General features: G+C 47.6%; 1 protein-coding gene across 1 annotated transcript in view; it reads right to left on the bottom strand.

Moving 5' to 3' along the window:
* Positions 1–14,941, bottom strand: part of LRRC4B (leucine rich repeat containing 4B) — a 169,622-nt gene that overhangs the window by 21,530 nt on the left and 133,151 nt on the right. The window contains exons 3-4 of the mRNA XM_066606209.1: positions 13,440–13,503; positions 2,542–2,625 (exon numbers count right to left, since the gene is read on the bottom strand). The gene's annotated coding sequence lies outside the window, so the exon portion shown is untranslated. The remainder of the gene's footprint in view (positions 1–2,541; positions 2,626–13,439; positions 13,504–14,941) is intronic.

The raw sequence follows: 14,941 nt of genomic DNA on the forward strand, positions 1-14,941 counted from the left end.
CATAGATTACATATGTGGGGTATCTGGATATTACATCAGAGATGTATAAAGGGGACAGGTTGTATGTAGATTACATGTGGGATGTATCAGCATATTAGGTCAGAGATGTATGGGGGGGGGGGAAGGTTGTATATAGATTACATACGGTGGGGTATCAGGATATTAGATCAGAGATCTATGAGGGGACAGTTTGTAAATAGATTACATTTGGGGCATATTGGGATCTTAGTTTAAACATGTATGGGAAGATAGGTTGTGCACAGATTACATGTGGGGGATATCAGGATATTAGGTCAGAGATGTATTGGGGGACAGGTTGTATATAGATTACATGTGAGGGTATCAGGATATTAGGTCAGAGATGTATAGGGGACAGGTTGTATATAGATTACATGTGGGGGGTATCTGGATATTAGGTAAGAGATGTATAAGAGGGACAGGTTGTATATAGATTACATGTGGGGGGTATCAGGATATTAGGTTTGAGATGTATGGGGAGACCGGTTGGGCATAGATTACATGTGTGGGGTATCTGGATATTACGTCAGAGATGTATAAGGGGGACAGGTTGTATGTAGATTACATTTGGGGGGTATCAGTATATCAGGTCAGAGATGTATAGGGGGGACAGGTTGTATATAGATTACATGTGGGGGGTATCAGGATATTAGGTTTGAGATGTATGGGGAGACCGGTTGGGCATAGATTACATGTGTGGGGTATCTGGATATTACGTCAGAGATGTATAAGGGGGACAGGTTGTATGTAGATTACATGTGGGGGGTATCAGGATATTAGGTCAAAGATATATGAAGGGGACAGGTAGTATATAGATTACATGTGGGGGTATTTGGATATTAGGTCAAGGATGTATGGGGGGACAGGATGTATGTAGATTACATGTGGGGGGTATCAGGATATTAGGTCAGAGATGTATGGAGGGGACAGGATGTATGTAGATTACATGTGGGCGTATCAGTTAATTAGGTCAGAGATGTATGGAGGGGACAGGTTGTATATAGATTACATGCGGGGCTATCTGGATATCAGGTCAAAGATATATGGAGGGGACATGTATATAGATTACATGTAGGGATATCGGGATATTAGGTCAGAGATGGATGGGGGACAGGTTGTATGTGGATTACATGTGGGGGGTATCAGGATATGAGGTCAGAGATGAATCGAGGGACAGGTTGTATATAGATTACATGTGGGGGTATAAGGATTGTAGGTCAGAGATGTATGGAGTAAACAGGTTCTATGTAGATTTCATGTGTGGGTATCAGGATATTAGGTCAGAGGTGTATGGAGGGGACATGTTCTATATAGATTACATGCGGGGGTATCAGGATATTAGGACAGAGATGTATGGAGGGGACAGGTTGTATGTAGATTGTATGTGGGGGGTTTCAGGATAGTAGGTCAGAGATGTATGGAGGGACAAGTTATATATAGATTACATGTGGAGGTATCAGGATATTAGGTCAGAGATGTATGGGAGGCAGTTTGTATGTAGATTACATGTGGGGGGTTTCAGGATTGTAGGTCAGAGATGTATGGAGGGGACAGGTTGTATATAGATTACATGTGGGGGTATCAGGATATTAGGACAGAGATGTATGGAGGGGACAGGTTGTATGTAGATTGTATGTGGGGGGTTTCAGGATAGTAGGTCAGAGATGTATGGAGGGACAGGTTGTATATAGATTACATGTGGGGGTATCAGGATATAAGGTCAGAGATGTTTGGGGGGGGGCAGGTTGTATATAGATTACATGTGGGGGTATCAGGATATTAGGTCAAAGATATATGGAGGGGACATGTTGTATATAGATTATATGGGGGTATCGGGATATTGGGCCAGAGATGTATGGAGGGGACAGGTTGTATATAGATTACATGTGAAGGGTATCAGGATATAAGGTCAGAGATGAATGGAGGGACAGGTTGTATATAGATTACATGTGGGGGTATAAGGATATTAGGTTAGCGATGTATGGGGGGACAGGTTGTATGTAGATTACATGTTGGGGGGTATAAGGATATTAGGTCAGAGATGTATGGAGTAAACAGGTTCTATGTAGATTTCATGTGGGGGTATCAGGATATTAGGTCAGAGGTGTATGGAGGGGACAGGTTCTATATAGATTACATGCGGGGGTATCAGGATATTAGGACAGAGATGTATGGGGGGACAGGTTGTATATACATTACATGTGGGGGTATCAGGATATTAGGTCAGAGATGGATGGGGGGACAGGTTGTATGTGGATTACATGTGGGGGGTATCAGGTTATTATGATGTTGCAGTAGTCTAGGCAGGAGATGATGAGGACACGTACCGGTCTTCCTGGTGATGTGAGGTTTAGGAAGGAGCAAAGAACTAGATCAGTGGATAAAGTTACTCAATATTTGGCATCTGGCCTCTATGTCCTCAGCATGAACGGGTCTCCCAGGTAACCATAAGAGATAATGGACTTTTTTAGGAAACTAAATCCATTGAGTGTGTCAATGTCCGAGGTGCTTGGAGTCACTTACCATAAATGTCTGCTGCGCTGGTTCTACATCCCTGACACCATTCAGGGTGCACGTCAGTCCGAGAAGCTGGGTATTATTGAACTCCTATGGAAAATTGAAATACAGGATTTACTTTGATTTACTTTGATTTTCTGCTGCCAGGAATAGCAAAAAAAATTTTTTTTCAAGAAATTCTCCTTCTCTAAAGACCAAAGAACAGATAAAACCGACAATCGCCCGTTCTCTGCAGCTCTCGGATGTCTGATGTCTTTTCTTGTAATAAATAATAGGGAAGAATTACAGGAAACGGGCAAAAATGATTTAATGGTGCAAGTCAATGGCGGGGGAGGGGGGGGGGGCAACCATGGGGGAGGGGGGGGGGCAACCATGGGGGGGGGGGGCACTATGAGGAGTAACACTGCGTAAAATACGGATGGAGGAAGCGATCCCGTAACCATTATTACACTTATATCAGGGGCGTCAAACTCATTTGCACCAAGGGCCACATCAGCATTAGGGCTCCCACCCACTTACGTTTTTTTATTGAACGCAATTGATAAAAACGGAGCGCACAAAAAAACGCAAGTCCTTAGGCAGGATTCACACAGGCAACAAAATCGCTCGATTTTTTTCGTGATGCGACAGCGCTACAAATCGCACGTATGTGCAGCCCACACTTTCCTTCACATTAGCGCTGTTTAGTAGGCTGCTGCACTCCGGGGAAAAAAAATGCGGCATGCTGAATTTGTAGCCCATGTTTCCCCGTGGACCCTCCTGTTGTGTTGTGTCGCACGGAAACACAGTTTTCTTGCGGTGTGGTGCAATGCATCTTTTACAGTAGGAAATCCTATGGTAAAAGCCCTAAAATAAGCCCTAGCTGCATGGAAAAAAACCAAAACAATACATCACCATATAAAACCGCCATTGAATGGCTGTGATTGGTTCATCGAGGACTGCAGTTATTGGCTGAGTCGCGGTGCTCAAGGACCAATCAGAGCCAGCGCTTCCTGGAGGCGGGGATTTTGCAGCCAGGGTTTTTTTTTTCGAGGTAGGGCTTATATTTCAAGACCCCTCCAGGCAAAAGAGCGCTATAAAGCCGCAGTTTTCTCGTGGTAATATCGCTGTTGTCCTTGTGTAAATAGCCTTAGGGTATCACATGGGCATCTGCTTTTTTTGCGTGACTCAGCGCAGTGTATTCCCTCTATAGGGCGCGTTTCACACAGGCGATTGCGATTTTGCCACAAGAAAATTGCATCAAAATCGCGTGTTTGTTCCCACAATTTTTGCACATCAGCAATGCTTTTTTTTCCGAATATTCTCACATCGCATCGCGGAAAAGCGAGCGGCCTGGCCGCTTAAAAACCTCTGCGGGTTTTGAAGCAGCAGTTCTCCCGGCGGAAATCTCGCGGTTTGGCCACAGCGAAAGAACGTGAGATTTCCGTCGAGAATCCGCCCAGTGAGAGCCCAGCCTAAGGGCTCTCGCACACTTGCGTTTTTTTTTGCGTGTTTTTTCACGCGATATCGCTACTTTTTTTAACGCGAATGTCAATGGGACTTGCTTATGTTAAAAACGTATCGCACAAAAGTGTGGAAGAGCCAATATGGCCGCCTTCGGAGGGCCATTTATAAGGGCTCCTTCACACGGGTGTATTTGCACACATATATTTGCGCAATACGCGGAGAATAGAACCTATTGATTTTCGATGGGTTCACTCATATTTGCTATTCTCGTGCGCAAAATTAGACTCTGCGTAGAAGCTTATGCAATATGCAACAGAATGCGCAAAATGCAGTGCAAAACCGCAGGGAAAAGAACACATCTGGACCTTATTAGGCTAGACCGCCTTTTAAATCAATGAGGGGTGAGTGGCGCGCGCAAAATATTTCAGTACAATGCGCAGACATCCGTGCAAATCAGCCTAGTTCATGGCGCAAATATATTTGGCTGAAGAGCGCGCATTTGCCCATCGCCCATCTGAAGTAGCCCCAGGGGCTCATTCACACGGGGTATTCATGCTCCATACTTTAATGTGTGGGAGGGCTTTTTCACATGGCGTGTATTTGTCCCGTTATGATAATCACGGCCGCATAACGGGACGAAACCATTGGTTTCAATGGTTTCCTTTGTACTAGCGGTATTCTGGCCAGTTAGTAATACGGCGAGATCAGATGGCGCACAATCTATCTTCTCTCTGTTTTTTCCAAATTCGCACGCACTAGTGCTGAGTTCGAAAAGTCTTATAAGGAAAAAAGACGTTCATGCGTGACTACTCCGCAGCGGCGAGCGGCGTTGCGCTTACGGCCGTCTGTTTTTGCCTTAATTCAGACAGCCTAAACCCCGCTGATTTGCATAGAGGAGTTCAGACATGCGCTCTTCATGCGTGTATTTTACACGGGTCACACCGTGTCCTATTTTAGTCTATGGGATCGTGTAAGTACAAAGCGAGGGCTTGGGCTCATTCACACGGGGGACTTTGCGCAGCTAATGCATTAAAAAAATGCGACTACTAGAACCAATGGTTTCCTATGGAGACATTCAGACAAAGTAGTTGTAGCCATGCAAAAAAAAATCGCACCTAAAAAGACAGGACATCAGCGACTCACTGCTGCGCGAAATGATAGTACCTGACCTATCTTTCGTGCTCAAAGCGCAGAACCCTCCATAGACTCCTATGGGAGACTATGCAAGACAGCTGGTAAAGGGAGATAAAAGGATTCCCCAGCAGCGCGGATGGAGAGGTTCCCTTGCAGGGGAGATGGAGGAATTCCCCAGCAGCATGGATGTAGGAGTTGCCCTGCAGGAGAGATGGAGGGATTCCCCAGCAGCGGGGGAATCCCTCCATCTCCATTCCAGGGGAATCCCTCCATCTCCCCTGCAGGGGAACCCCTTCATCCACGCAGAGATGAAGGGAGTCCCCGGCGATGAAGCGAGTCCCCAGAAGATAAAAGGAAGTCCTGGGGGACCCCCTCTCTCTCCAGCAGCGCATATTTTTAGTCCCTCCTGGTGAGAGTAGAAAGATCGCGGCTGAACCTCGGGACTTCAGAGTGAACAAATTGTCCGTTCAGACGATTTTTCGCAGCTATGGTTGCGAGTTTTCTTTTTTGCGCAGCTAGTAGCTAAGTGAATTCCATGCCCGTGTGAACGAACCCTTAAACAGGCGAACGTGTTTTAGTCTTGTTATGCTGGGACGAAACAAACATTGATTTTAATAGTTTCGTCTTCACTCGCTCTTTTCCCGGACGTGAATACTACGTGCGGGGGAGGGGGTGGGGGCAGGTCCTAGCTATTCTCGGTCCAGAAAAGGGTGAGTGAAAGAGTCAAAGAGTTTGCTTCGTCCCGTTATGCGGCCATGATTGTTACGCCTGCATAAGGGGACAAAAACACGTCCGTCTGAATCGCCCTGAGAGCGAATCCTAAAGAATGGATGTCCTATTGTGCAGGTTTTATATCGCTCGTCCGAGTTCTGCTTTGGCTGATTCCCCATCGGCTTCAGAGCTTCAGATTCCTTCATGCCTGTGAGCGCTCCTTCACACGGGCGCATTTGGGCAGTGATAGAGTTCAAGGTCCGTTCACTTTTCCCTTTTTTGCGCCATTTTTGTGCACATTTGCACCCCCATAGAAGTCTATGTGAAGTGCGCAAATACGCACAGAAGCACAATATGCACAAAGTACAGTAAAATATGCTGATATATGTGCCAAAGAGCCTCATATAAACACATTGCGCCGAAGCATATGCAGGGATCAGCCAGTGTCTCCACCGCAACGCACTCACATGCGCTTCGCACGCCGCTCAATGTGTTTTCCGGCCCTATTGAAAGCAAAAGGAAAGGCATTCTGAGGGAACGCACCAAGAAAGGATATGCCGCGGTTTTTCCTGCACCATGATGCAATGCCGGAATAAACTGCTCTTATGTAAGACCCAATTCAAAAGTTGATATTCGTGCCGTGTGAAAGCGGCCTTAGGGTGCCGACCCACTGGCGTTTCTTTTCCGCTGCGTTGTTGGTGCAAGGCGTTTTTAACATTAGAAAGTCCCATTGACAATTGGGAAAAAAAACGCAGCAAATTCGCAGCGGAAAAAAATGCTAGTGGGTAGGCACCCTAAGCTGGGTTCACACGAGGCGGATTCCCGACGGAAATCCCGCGGTTTGGCCGCAGCGAAAAACCATGAGATTTCCGCCGGGAGAACCGCTGCTTCAAAACCCGCGGCGGTTTTGAAGCGGCCCGGCCGCTTGCTTTTCTGCTGCGGCCGGCGCTCCCATAGAGGAGAGCGCGGCCGCAGCGGAAAGAAAAAAAAAAAGAATATGCTGCGGTCGGCAAATCAGCGCCGCAGCGGCGGCTTCTGCCGGCTTAGCCGCAGCGGATTTGCCGTCCCATGTGGACAAGATTTCTGAGAAATGGCTGGCTAATCCCGGGATTAGCGGCCATATGCGGATTTGCAGCAGCAAAATTTCGCATGGAATTTCCGCGGCAAATCCACCCTGTGTGAACCCAGCCTTAGTCAGACCTCATCTGGAATACTGGGTCCAGTTCTGGGCAACCTGATTAAAAAAGACAAACTGGGACAAGTTCAGAGAAGAGTTACCAGGATGGTGAGCGGTCTGCAAATCATGTCCTATGAGGAACGGTTAAAGGATCTGGGAATGTTTAGCAGAAGAGAAGGCTGAGAGGAGACTTAATAGCTGTCTACAAGTATCTGAAGGGCCGTCACAGTGCAGAGGGATCAGCCCTATTCTCATATGTACAAGGAAAGACTAGAAGCAATGGGATGAAACTGAAAGGGAGGAGACACAGGTTAGATATTAGACAGTGAGGGGGATCAATGAGTGGAACAGGTTGCCACAGGAGGTGGGGAGTTCTGCTTCAATGGAAGTCTTCAGAGGCTTAAGAGACATCTGTCTGGGATGATTTAGTGCATTGAGCAGGGGGACCCGATGACCCTAGAGGACCTGATGACCCCGGAGCACCCGATGAGCATGGAGGTCCCTTCCCAACTCTACCATTCCAGGATTCCTTTAATGACACTCATATGCAGGAATTTGATGTCAATGGAAACAGAAACTCAAAAATTGTCATTTAACAAAACTGTCTAGCATATAACGGTCCTTGTTTCCCATAGTAACCAATCACAGCGTAGCATTCATTTCTCAAGTTGCTGATCAAAAATGAACGCTGTGCTGTGATTGGTTGGGCAACAAGGACATCTTACTGCTAGACAGTGAGGCTCAAAAAGTTTCATTCTGCCATAGTCATCTCTAAGGGGATATGAGACACAATGGCTGCCAACGAAGACAGGAGAGCGTCTTGTGTCCTTGATTTTCATGTCTAGCAGTCTATTAGTGGGCAACGTCATTTCCCAACAAAGTTTGGTGAAGTTCCGCCCAGAAGGCGAAAAATTCATAAGCGATACTCCAATTTTAAGGTAGACGGTTACATCTGTTAGTGGAAATCATTTGGCCGTGCACCAGTAAGCGTAGAAGCAGCGGAGCGCGTCCGTGCAAGTTTCACACGAAGTCCTCAGAAATCCACCATCGGAGCGAGCAGAGAATTAAAACTCCCACCGTTGACTTATGGGAGATTCTGCGCAAATGTTTGGGATGTTATTTCTACCGAATGTAATGGATACCGGCCGTAAAACCGGATGACAAAGCGCGGCGACGTTCCGTCTGCGAGAGATTGCAAACTAATGGAAAGCGATGGTTTCATGGAGTCTTCAGTGTTTAGTGATGAAGACGCCTTCCAGCTTCTGGCCAACAAACATAATGTCAGAATGTGGGGGAGGGGAAACCACCCGTCTACATGGAGCGTACGGGCGCCCCCCCACGGTGAGCGTGTTTTGCATTATAACCTGTAGGAAAGTGTCCGGACCCCTCTTACTCCGTGGGGAAACAATCCCGTGGATTTCGTACCTGCACACTACAGATATGGCTTCTGCAGCAGCCGGAACAGGAGATCCCAACAAGACAGACCCCCCATCATCACAATGTGTTCAGAAGTGAGCGGTGGCTACCAGGCAGATGGATCGGCCGTGCAGGTGGTGGCGATAGTCATCTTCCTTGGTCTCCTAGTTCCCCGGACCTTACACCTTGTGATTAGAGCCTACATGAGTGCTAGACTAGCCGCAGCCCCACTGCTGACCGCGGGGAGGTTCTCTCGTGTAATGGAGTGGAGAGTATACCGAGAATAGCGTGATTTAGGAAAACATCAAGCAATGGAAACAACTCATCACCGAAAGGGGTCAGAGGAGGATGTCAGGAATCGTTCTGACCAACAGGCTGCACAGTCAGCTGAATACAACGCTGGAGCTCCAACTTACACGTCAAACGCACAACTCGCTATTCCTTAGTACAGATGGGCTATAACAGCAGACAACCAGTTCCATTGTGTCTAAGAGAAACAGAAAGGCGGGACTCCACCGAGAAAAAGAGCGCAAAACTTGTACCACTGAGCAGTGGAAAAACATCTCTTGCTTTCTGCTGCCCTGTGCAGATGGGAGGGCAGAATTTGGCACATGCAGCATGAATCGATGACCCCTTCCTGTCAGCTGGTCAGAACATGTCAGCACCGCCATCTAATCTACAAAAACTGTAAGAAGCTTCCTGTCCGTGTAGTGGGCCGCAAACACCTATATATCAGGCCCCTCCATAATTGTCATACATGTCATGTCTTTTATGTGGATGCGCTGTGCAAAGTGTCTTGTCTGCTGTTATGTGTATTGCACAGCTGCAGCATGTGAGAGGTTAATGTCTGACAGTGGCTGGGATATGTCTGGAAATGTATCAATATCTGTCTCGTCACATGATGTCTGTACCCTATAAATATGAGTGAGTGAGATGTGTCTGGGTCTTCAGTCATCTTCAACGGTAGTGAGAGGAGTGAGAGCGCTGGCCACATGAGGGTACCTTCAACCCTCATGTGGTGAAGTGATGGAAGAGGAGGAAAGGTATCCTGAGGCCTTCCATGCCAGGAGCCACCTCTGAGGCGAGAGAAGTGAGGAGTCCGCTGTGCAGAGCTGTCTACCAGAGTACAGAGTGAGTGTCAGTGGAGTGTTCCCTCCTCCGGAGTGTTCCCTGTCCAGGAGCGGAGCGCTGCAGATAACTGAGACTGCAGGCCTGATATCATCCTGAGTTCTCCTCCCTGACCTAACATAAGTAACTTGTCCTTCCTGCACATGCGACTAAGCTGTATCCTGCTGATCTTCTACAGTAAAGTTTCCAGTCGCTGCCCGTTCCCAGTGATTGAGGTATTCAGGTCTATCAGTGTGTGGACTCTTTATTCATCCGCCTGATACTCAACGGTGTGAAGGAACGGTGGCGTCACGCGTGACAACTTCACGTCCACAACACTCATACAGGTAACCGCTGTCCCAGCGTTGCCTGGAAGAGGCCTAGTGGTGCCTTGGCCGAGGTGCCGTGTGCACCCCCAGGAAGGAGTCTGGTAGAGCCGCCATGACAAGTGCCACCTCTGCCCCTGCAGCTCCTCAGTGTGGGCCTCGTGTCTTGGGGCACCACCTCTGCAGGGGCCGATATTCCTGCAAAATGATTTCAGTGGAATCTACACCAAGTCGAATTGCTGCTTTTTTGAAAGCCAAAGGAGGTCCAACGCGCTACTGGATGGGGGTCTCTAATAAAGGGGCCGTCACTGTAAGTAGTCCACAGTCACCGGTGATATTACCAGTACTGTTCCGATGCCAAGTCCTCCTCGTACTCATGTGATGTCTACGCGCCCGGCCGGCTGCGTGAACAAGCATAGGATTTGGCTCCAGTTCTGTCGCTTAAATGCTCTTTTAGAGACGTGATCCTTCATCAGGACTTCATTTGCGGCTGCACAGATTAAACGCCATATGTTGCCATATTCTTAAATTCCTCCAATCTGCTCCATATTTAGTAATCTCCTCCTTCATTTCCATCAATATGTGTTCTTGCCTCGCAGGAGAGCGATTCCTCATAATACGATAATCATACGTTTAGTGCGTGTAGAACGCCTGGATTTACGGATTGTCCAACCCAGGAAGTTTTGGACAGTTTGCAGCGGTCTAAAATAACAAGAGGAGTAATAATCCCCTCCCGATGCCACGGAGTGCAGACAACAAGGTTGAGGCAAACTGACAACTTTCCTCTTTCCGGTCTTCAGCATGCAGAATAATGGCGGCTTCACACGGACAAATCTGCGCTTTTTTTTGCAAAATTTGCCGCACAAAACACAGGAAATAAAGCCTATTGATTTCAATGGGTTCATCTTATTTTAATTCTTTTGCGCACACATTTCTCGGGCGCACAAAAACATAGAAACTGCTCTATCATCCTGCATATTTACATATCAAGGATCCCCATAGAAGTCAATGGGGTGGGGTGGGTGGGGGAGGGCGGGGGTGCAATATGCAAGGGAATGCGCAAACCCGCCGGGAAAAGCACATCCAAGGACATCCTTAGGCTATAGCCATTTAAATCAGGGCGGGATGGGGTGTCCCCCACCCATGTGAACAAGCTGTGCCTGCACAATTACGTCCAGTGAAGTACGCAGGTGCACATGCGAACAAGCGCTGCGCAGAGGCGAGTATATTTGTGCATACGCCTGTCTGAAGCCGCCATAAATAATGTGGTAACTCTCTGCAGCACGATTCCAACAGTATCGGGGCTTATTCACACGTCCGTATATCAGCCGGGTTTTCACGCCCGGCCAATATATGGTGTCGCTTTCTGCAGAGGGAGGAGGCAGGCCAGGCCGGGGCAGTACACTGAGCTCCCGCCCCCTCTCTGCCCCTCCCCACTGTTTGTAATGGGAGGGGCTGGACGGGGCGTGAAAACCGGGCCGATATACGGACGTGTGAATAAGCCCTCAGGTTTATACAATTTTTATGTTTTGCTATTTCTGTACACTAAGGCCGCCTGCAGACGGCCGGGTCAGAGAATTCTCGCAGCGGGACCCGACCCAAGCCCCTGCAGGGACCAGCGCGGCACTCACCTGCTCCCATGGCTCCGGCTCTGTGATGTGCCGGCTGCCGTCGAGCCCCGCAAAGAAATAGGGGGGATAAAGGTGGGTTTGGCCTTTTTTCTACGCTTTTTATTTTTGCCATACCCGGGGACTTGAATGTCATCAAGTTTGATTGTTTGTATAACACATTGCAGTACTTCAGTCTTGCAGTGCATTATATGGTCCTATGAGGTTCAGCCATATAGATCACCATAGATGGCAGACCCAGAGGCAATCCTAAAGCCCCTAACTACCATAGCATCCTGCTGCCTTGAAGAGGGTATTTGTCCGTACAATGTAAGGTAGGTGGTACATGTCACCCCCACATGATGCCCGGACACAAGTACCCAACAGAACATTGCCCATCACACTGCTGCACCGGCTTGTCCTCTTTCCATAGTGGATCCTGGTGCCAAGTAAGTGATGCTCCCGGCCGTCCACATGGTGTAAAACGTGATTCATCAGACCAGGCGGCTTCTCTCGTTGTCCCCCCCCCCATCAGGCACCATGGTCACTGGACAATCAGTGTTATTCACCTCGCCTATCAGTGGTCTTTATGCTCCGTATGATTGGTGTACATGGATAGGAACCTAGGCTACTACTTACTTAGTAACGATCCAGACTAGAGATGAGTGAGCGTACTCGTTAAGACAAAATACTCGAGTGAGTATTGCCATTTTCGAGTACCTGCCCGCTCATGCCAAAAGATTCTGGGGGGGGGAGCGCGGGAAGGAACGGGGGGGAGATCTCTCTCTCCCTCCCCCCCACCGCTCCCCCATGCTTACTCCCGCAACTCACAGTTCACCCTCGCCGGCCCCCGAATCTTTTCTCACGAGCGGGTACTCGAAAATGGCAATACTCGCTCGAGTATTTTGCCTCAACGAGTACGCTCGCTCATCTCTAATACAGACCATCTAATCATATCCGAAGGTTCCTGGACATCCTACTAAGGAGAATCTTAGAAGAGCGAAACTTGAGAAGAGCGATGCTCGCTGGAGTAACTGACTTATCCGAGCGTGCTCGCTCATCTCTAGCTGCCACACTATCATGTGTGGACAGTAAAAGTCAATATTAGGAGAAGGTTGGCACTATTTTGGGAGAGCAATGGTGACCGAAGGTTGGCAGAGCCGGAGAGAGAAATCACTTATGAAATGGAAGCGAGTCTCTGAGATGGAAGCAGTATGGCTGCTTTGCCAAGACAGGTCTCAAATGTGGTTCACGGAGAAGATGGGGAGTTAAAGCCTGCTGGTGGTCTCTGTGGGCTACAGCCTTGATGGTGCCAGTTGACAAGTATTGTCAGGTCACGTGGTTAGCTCTGGAAAGTCTGCTGAGGTTGTGGAGAAAGTCAGCCAGGTATGGGAACCCCTGAAGATGGGAAGCAGTGCTCAAACCCAGGGGAGGCTGTAGTTAGGTCCCGAATGGGACTGAAGGAGGACCTCTGTTCTGGTGGTCAGGTGAAATATGGTGTGAACTAGTTGCCCTACACATCTAAAATGTAGTGGTGTTACCGTCCTAACTGGATGGGTGGAGTAGATTGTATGATGTATGGAACATGATGAAGTGTAAACTGCAGCACCTGGCAGTACACATATATTAAGGTGGTGCGGTGAAGACAACAGACGATGGACATCTTGTCAATGGGGCCTGGAATGAACACTCACCAATACAGAAACTAATGCAAACTGGCCTGCTGAGCAATATGGGGTTATCAGTTCCGTAATCTTGGACTCACTTTTGGACTTCCTCAAGTCCCCCACTGCTGCTGAGACTTACCCATAGAGAAGCCAAAACCCATAGTGGTCATCCTATTCTCAGCCAGCTTCTATGTAAGAATGGTAGTGCTTGGGGACGCCACTTTACATGTAGGTTTCTGTTAATGCTTTGAGTTAGTCTTTGGGGGTCATGAAGTTAGAAATTAACCTCCAACATAAGATAAAGGACACTTACCTTGCTCAATTCAGTAACAGTTGATTGGTCTATCTCCATAAAGGTATCCTGACAGATCTCGTCTCTGGAAGAGAAAAAAATCGAACATGTTGAAAATGGAAAAGGCTGAAACCATCAAGGTAATCCCTTATGACTGCCCAAACTAAAGGCCCACATTTACCAATGTAGTTGCACCCAGTTTTTGGCATAAAGATTTCTGCAATTCATCACTTGCACCAAATTTACTCAACATTTTCACTTTTTACACTAGGCTTGCCAAAAGTTCAACAAGTGGGCGTGGTCACTGTGGTGTCAGCGTCATCTCCACGTTTATGACCAATTCATTACACTGAAAGACAAATATCTCCAAGTGAGCGCAGATTTCAGGGGGATTTATCAATCGGTTTACACCAGGAAAGGAAAATCAGAGATCGTGGTGCAGACCTTATTTGTACAAAAATATGCAACTGTTTTTGCCTCTTGTCAATTTTGAACAGTGCTGATAAAAGTGGGTGGGGCTTATGGGAAGCGGGTGTGAACTTTCCAACATATTTATTAATTTTAAACTCAGAAAATACCCCAAATTGTAGCACAAACCTACATCTGCTCAAAGTAAGCACAGGGCTCATTTTCTCATTTTGAGGGCGCATTCAGACGACCGTATATCGACTGGGTATTCATGCCGGCCGATATACGGCGTCTCTCTCTGCAGGGGAAGGAGGCTGGAAGAGCCAGGAGCAGTGCTCTGAGCTCTCGCCCCCTCTCTGCCTCCTCTCCACCCCCTTGCACTATTTTCAATGAGGAGAGGCGGGACAGGAGTGGAGCTAAGTCTTAGAACTTAGCCCCGCCCCCATTCTGCCTCATTGGCACTGCTTTCCAGCCTCCTCCCCCTGCAGAGAGTGACGCCGTATAACGGCTGGGCGTGAAAACCGAGCCGATATACGGTCGTCTGAATGCACCTAAGACCTAAATATGTTACATTTCTAAATTAACTTAACTTAAATATCACCCAGAACAATCATTGTTTTACAGACTGGTAAAAACTCATACATTGATTTGAAGGAATGCTGCCATGCAATAGGTGGCGCTGCAGAGGTTTCGTTCCAACTAACTTGTTTGCAGGTCTGAAGGAGAGATTTCCTATCCCTTTCACATTCCTTGTCACTGTACTAATTATTTACTGTTATGGTCATCCCTCCCTGATATTAATCTAAACGCTATTAATCCCAACATGTCTGTGCCCTCTCACCCTCTGTCTTTGGTATTTATATAGTGCAAATTAAGTTCACCGTATCCTGCCCTCCCATGTGATCATGTGAAATGTAAATATATCTTTAGATTTGTTCCATTAAGCCTGATGAAGGACCCTGAGAGGTCTGAAAGCTCGCTGTAACTTCATGTTATAAGAAGGTCTTATATCTACCGGATTACTTGTTTCTCTTGCTGGGAACAATCACATTTTTAAATTAATCACAAAATTATCCCATGAACTTCAGTTTTAGGCCGATGCATCAAACACCATT

This window comes from Eleutherodactylus coqui, chromosome 6, assembly GCF_035609145.1.
Source record: "Eleutherodactylus coqui strain aEleCoq1 chromosome 6, aEleCoq1.hap1, whole genome shotgun sequence".
In the NCBI taxonomy this organism is placed as follows: Eukaryota; Metazoa; Chordata; class Amphibia; order Anura; family Eleutherodactylidae; genus Eleutherodactylus; species Eleutherodactylus coqui.